This window comes from Crassostrea angulata, chromosome 6 (assembly GCF_025612915.1).
Source record: "Crassostrea angulata isolate pt1a10 chromosome 6, ASM2561291v2, whole genome shotgun sequence".
NCBI classification, from domain to species: Eukaryota; Metazoa; Mollusca; class Bivalvia; order Ostreida; family Ostreidae; genus Magallana; species Magallana angulata.
This window is the reverse complement of record NC_069116.1, coordinates 43233678-43240722: the sequence shown is the minus strand read 5'-3', so window position 1 is coordinate 43240722 and position 7045 is coordinate 43233678.

The following is a 7045-nucleotide window of genomic DNA, read 5'->3' as shown; positions in this document are numbered from 1 at the left end:
GGATGATGGCCGATAAGTACCATCCTCAGCAAAGAGAATGAAGACTGTGGTATCAATAAATCAATGACAAATACTAGTAATCAATAACTCAATGACTAATACTAGTAGCCAATAACATTATGACTAATACTAATAGTCATTAATTCAATGACTAATACTAGTAGTTATAGACTCAATAACTAAGACTGGGACTTATAAACTAAATGACAAATACTAGTAGTCATTAACTTCATGACTAATACTAGTAGTCATAATTTCAATGACTAATACTAATAGTCATAAACTTAATGACTAAAACTTATAATCAATAACTTAATGACTAATACTAGAAGTCATTAACTCAATGACTAATACTAAAAGTTATAAACTCAATGACTAATACTAGTAGTCAATAACTCAATGACTAATACTAGTCATAATTTCAATGACTAATACATGTAGTCATAAATTCAATGACTAGTACTAGTAGTTAAAAACTCAATGACTCATATTAATAGTCTTAAACTCAATGACTTATATTAATAGTCTTAAACTCAATGACTAATAATAGTAGTCAATTGCAAAAGTCAACGACTAATACTAGTAGTTATAAACTCAATGATTAAGACTAGTAGTCATTTACTCAATGACGTAATACCAGTAGTCTTTAACTCAATGACTAATACTAGTAGTCAAAAACCCAATGACTAATATTTACAGTCTAAAACTCAATGACTAAAATAGTAGTCAATTGCAAAACTCAATGACTAATACTAGTAGTCATAAACTTAATGAATAATACCAGTAGCTGCAGGTCTGTAGCTCCCGGTCTGAAAAATTCGGATGGCCGACCCGGGAGCTACAGTTCCATATGTGTTAAAAAGTTGCAATTTACTGCGCTCAAAAATGCGCTAGTTTTGGGCTGATTGATCTTATTTCTACATATTCTGTACAAATGTTTGTGTCCCCAAAAATCCTCGGACATTTTTACTACAAACATCGTCACTTAATTTGCCTCAGTCTAATATTCTTTTAAATCCCATCGCCAGCTCCGTGAAGTGAAGTAGTACAGTTTGTTATGATAAATTTTCATATTTTATATATATATATATAATATATAACTTCTGTCATCGTATTTAGGAACCTGTCGAGTCCATTATCTAGCATATTTGCCTCAGTCTAATATTCTTTTAAATCCCATCGCCAGCTCCGTGAAGTGAAGTAGTACAGTTTGTTATGATAAATTTTCATATTTTATATATATATATATAATATATAACTTCTGTCATCGTATTTAGGAACCTGTCGAGTCCATTATCTAGCATATTAAGTCTAGTGCACCAAATCAACCCAGAACTTTCATTATGCAAACCAACCCCGATAAAGACACGGTAAACAGGCTGTAGTTGAATCGCAAATGAAGGGTTGTTCCCCGGAAGTCTCCTTAACCTTCATTTTGATTCTCTAGAAGATTCGTGATGATTTTTTTTTCTGAATCAAATTGCGTTTCTTGGGGGAAAATCGGCATGAAGACATGAAAAGATATTTAGATTAACGCAAACATACTAGTCTAGTCCTAATTTCTTAAAAGAGCTCTAGAAATATCTTTTAACGGCAAATAATTATTATTTGGTCCCTCATGCATGATTAAAGTATGCTGAGGCTGAAAAAATATGCTGGCCTTCATGAAAATGGCGTAGGTCAAAATGACGATTCAAAATGGCGGACAGCCAATCTTCATATTTTTCTCTTAAAGTCTCTTCAATGGGAAAAAATAATGACAAACACTAATGAATTGATCTAAAATAGTATTTCATCATATCCAGTGTGTGCTGAGTTTTACAAATGATGCGGGCTTTCCACAAATGTGGTTAATTAGGTCAAAGTGGCAATTTAAAATGGCGGATAACAAAATTTTGTTAATTCGTCTTATATTTCTGAAATGGACGTAAAGAGTGAGACAAACAATGAATATTCAGTCCAGTTTAGTTTTTAATTATAACTTAGGCGTGAATAGTCAGGAAAAATATGCCATTTTCAAAAAATGTCGTAAATTATCTAAAAAGAAATGGCGATTCAGAACGGTGGACATCCAGATTATTTTTTTTCCCCGTTTAGTTTCTTAAATGGTAAAAAAGCGAGAAACAAACAATTGTAATTTTTTAAATAAATTTTCAAATCATAAATAAGACGTGCTAAGTCTGAGGAATCATGATGGTTTCCACTAAAGCCATGCTTTTTATGTCAAAATGGCGGACAGCCAGATTTCATATTTTTTTCTTTAAAGTTTCTTAAAACGGAAAAAAGTATGAGACCAACAAGTTTAATTTGGTCCAGCAAAGTTTATCAATATAACTAAGACATGCTGAGTCTTAAGAAATATGCTAGCTATGACGGAAATTCTGTAAATAGGTCAAAATGGCGATTTAAATGGCCTACTGTAAATAACAGCCAGATTTCATCACTTTCTATCTAAGTTTTTTAACAAGAAACAAAGCATTAAAACAATTATAGTCTGGTCCAACAAAAAGTTTTCATTCATAATTAGGGTAATATACTGAGTTTGGCGATATATGCTTACTTTTACAAAAATGGCATTATTTGGGTCAAGATGGCGTTTCAAAATGGCCGACAGCCAGAATTCATAATTCTCTTTTAACGCCGTTTACAGGGATGAAACGTGTAAGTATAACATTATAGTTATACAAATATGCACATGAAAAATTAGATTGGAACACTTTAACGAAGAAAAAGAACAGTTCCATATTTTACTGAAAATTGCTAAATATTTTTCCGTTTTGTCTTATTTTAAAAAAGATCTTATACCTAAAGCTTTCTTATATTTGATAGCTTGCAACTGCCCCACAGGTTGCAGAACCTTTATGTGTGAATGTAAACGCGCCTACTTCCAGGGTAAAGACATTTGCAATTTTCAAATCACAATCTTATCATTCAAAAAAAGATTGTGTAAATAACATAATTATATACTGTAGCTTAGTAAGGGAAAACAGAATTTTTTTTCCAAATAAAAAGCTGGTGGAGTTTTTTCTATTAATACAAGTGTTCAAATTTGATTGTCAGTTACATCATTAGTATTATTGAAATTATGATATTTAAACATTTTCACCATTTAAGAGGCCTTTAGTAGTCTGTATAGATATTAAGGAATTTGGCTGCTGGTATACACCAATATGAATTGCCATTTTGACAAAATTAACGTCATTTTCATGAAGACCAACACATTTCATCAAACTTGGCACAACCTAATTATGATAAATATGTCTGCTAGACCGACTTGTGCTTTTGTATTGTTATTTTTTTTTTCCATGAAAGAGATTGTGAGACGAAAAACGATAAAATCTGTCTGTCCACCATTTTTAACTATTTATCGCGATCAACATATTTTGTTGGACTCAGTACACCATAGTTATGATAAAATGCTATGCTGAACCAATTTATAATCGTTTGTTACCTCAATTTTTAAGACTTAAGAGAATCAAAGAATATGCCTGTCGACCAATTTGACCGTCATTTTTACCTAATTAGCGCCATTTTTGTCATAGCAAGCATATTTTTCAGACTAAGCACGCTTTAATTAATATGCAAAAATAACTTTGCTGGACTGAATTATTATTGTTTTTATGCCTTTTTCCTAGTTGAATTTTTTAGGAAAAAAATTATAAAATCTGCCATTTTGTATCGCCATGTTGACCTAATTAACGCTTTTTGGGGAAGGCCAGCAAATTTTTTCAAACTTAGCACACTTTAGATATCAAAAAATACTAAGCTGGATCATTTCATTATTTTTTGTCAATAATAAAAAAAACTTTAAGAAAAAATATAAAATTTGGTTATCCGCCATTTTAAATCGCCATTTTGAGCTACTGAACGCCATTTTCATGAAGGCCAGCATTTTTTTGGGAATCAGCATACTTTAATTATGTTTAAAAACCATGCTGGACAAAATAATAATTATTTGCCGTAAAAGTTTCTTATCGACTAAATCGGACTAGACTATACTGGATTTGCGATGAAAAGTTTGGTTCATTCATAGACATGTACATATCATATCTGTTTAAAGTTTATTCATCTGCTTGGTTTTCTCGGCGAACTTTTGTGAAGCAGTCTGATTTAGGAATTCGGTTCATGAAATCACTGATGAAATTGAGAAATCAAACCTTTTCTGGCGCAAAGGAACGTTAATCGCGTGGGGGCAATTTTTCTCTGACTCACATTTCGCTACATTGATACGTTCCCTAATAATACAACTTGCAAATAATAGCGAGTACCAGAAAAAAAATTAACTTGACATTTTACCAGGCTACTCGTAATTTCAAAATGCATTGAAGTTTTTTTTGTAACTTAAAATGCATGCAACTACTTTTTAATCGTTTTTAATTTGACTATCGGCACTGACATTCTGCTTTCTGGTTCATTTTAAACAAATGGCGGATATAAAATGGCGAATGTACTAAAACAGTAACTAAAGAGAGAAAGACTAAAACAAGGCATCGATCAGAATTTTTTTCGGGTAAAATTACAAGGAAAATATCAACTGTTAAGTTTTTGCGAGTTTTAAATATATTTAACTTGCAATCTAGATATTCTAACTCGCATTTTGCGAGTTTTATATATTGAATTTCGAACACTCACGTTAGGAAACATCTCAAATGAACTCCAATGTAAAAGAAAGACTGTAGACATTTCTTGAAGTAGCTAGATTTATTTTTCTGCTAAATATATAATACGTATATAAGGGAAAAATTATCAACCCATAAAAGGTTATGTTTTACTCAAATGTGTATACATTTAGTATGGAAAATTACCAACCTTCATGTACAAATATGTTTTAATTACGTCAAATGGAAAATGGAAAATTACCGGTTATTTACTAAAGCAAAAAACCCACAAACATTTAGAATAACTTGACATAATTGTGTGGCATATGACGTAGGCAATCAGAAGTTGGAGTTCTATTCGCTTTTCGCTTTTCACTATTCGAATAGCGGATAGAATTCTGTGGTCGGTTAGCTACTCAAATTACCGTAAACATGCTAATAAACGTAAATTCAAAATTCCATATAAACTTCCCTTTTTAATTGAAAGAAACAGTTACATAGTAAAAAATATTACTTGCTGACCTGACCTGAACATTGACATAATGAACACGACCAGTAAGAGGCTTAGCTAGCCTGGCCAAAATAGGACATTTCGTATAATACGTTGAATTGAAAAAGTATGGAAAATTATTTACTTTCACACTGAAAAGGGTGGTTGAACAAATCATAGATTTAATCTTTGCCGTGTAGATGTGTGGTAACGCACTTTGAAAAAACATGTTTCATAGTGCGTTTTGTCGACGTGCTTTTTTCAAAGAGCATTATTTTCGTCCCAGATTTTCGAAGTGCGTAATTGTTCAAAATGCGTTGTAACAGGTTATTTAAAGACTACAATCTTAACGTCATGTTGCTGGAAAAAAAAGACATAAATAAATCAATAAATAAATCAATTCTCAATTTTATACATATAATATGAAGATTCTTTTATCTTGATTTTCTCCGCGCCAAAATGCACGAAAGGTTGTTACGCCTTGGTCTTTAGCCGTCGATTTGGTGGTATTCCATCTCGATTTTCAAGTTGCATCTTTCTTGACGAATGTCGACCGAGTCGGAACTGATGTAAGTAGGCGCCTTATTCGAGTTTTCTATGTGCCTGCTGTCAAAGATGAACTATCTTAACAGGTTCTTCTTGCAAAGATGTTAAGTGTAATCGATACATCGTGTCAAATTATAGAATCTGAGAAAAATTTGACAAAATTTTTTGATCCTTGTCAAGAAGTAAAACTTGGTATTTTAAATTCATATTGATTGGTACTATTCTTGATTACTTAGTACGTGCAAGTTATGTCTCTTTTATTTTTGTTTTAATTGGAGCAAGTCTTTATATTATAAGAAACATGTATTTTGTCTGCCTTCCATCCTAAATGACCTTAAATCAAATTAATTAGGTGCTGTATCACGAGCAAAAACACTGTTGGTAGAGTCTTGCGAGAAGGCAACTGGTAAAATGCATGTGTAAGCAAACACTAACAAAACAACAGCATTGATACGTTTAGCAACTAATATTGAATCATTAATTCGGTTCTCAATTTCAACCACTCTATTTGATGTCATCCTTTTCAACAATTACATATTTCAATATCCTTTATATTTATTGACTTATCATAAATCTCATTTGAACTTATCACACCAATGGCCCAGTTACAGAGCTGGTTGTTAAAACCAAAAGGATCATCCTTCTTTTGTTAGCAACTGGTACAGTATACAAATCAATCATTTACAGTTGGTTGTATTTTTCCCATTCTCGGTATAGGATAAACTTTTCGGATCTAAGCTTTGATTGGGATTATGTGTTAATACAATAGTTCAAATAATCGATTACTACTGAGGAAATTACACGCACATCTTGACACACAAAAGACAAACTGGTTTAATCTTGGATTTATCCTTGAATAATGGCTTCCAGTGATTTATGGTATAAGGGGCTATACACCAGATTACGCGGTACGTTAAGAAACCGGGGCCATTTTTCTTACATTTTTTTGTGTTTAAAATGGAGAATTTCCTGGACCTGCTGACATCTATTAGCATGTTCCCACGTGTTCAATATATGTTCTCACGTGTTCAATATGTTCCCACGTGTTCAACCTTTACGTATTGAAGTTAAACACGCTATCTTATTGCAATTGAAATTGAAAATCTAATTCCTTTAAACTGTAAAAAAGAAACCCAGACAACATAATTGAACGTTTTCCAAAACTTTAAAAAATGCAAGTCTTTCGAGTTGAAACTTGAATACGTGTGCCCTTTTTTATCATTACAAGTTTTCATCAAAATTCAATTTTCGCGAGTCTCAAAGCAATTTCAAGCAAAAGTTTTTTATTAGTTATTATATTTGTGTCAAAAGAAGATAAGCTAGGAAAGGAGAAAGAATAACAGATAAAAAAGTTTAAAATAATAACAAGAGGCCCATGGGCCACATTGCTCATCTCAGCACTTCGCTTCAG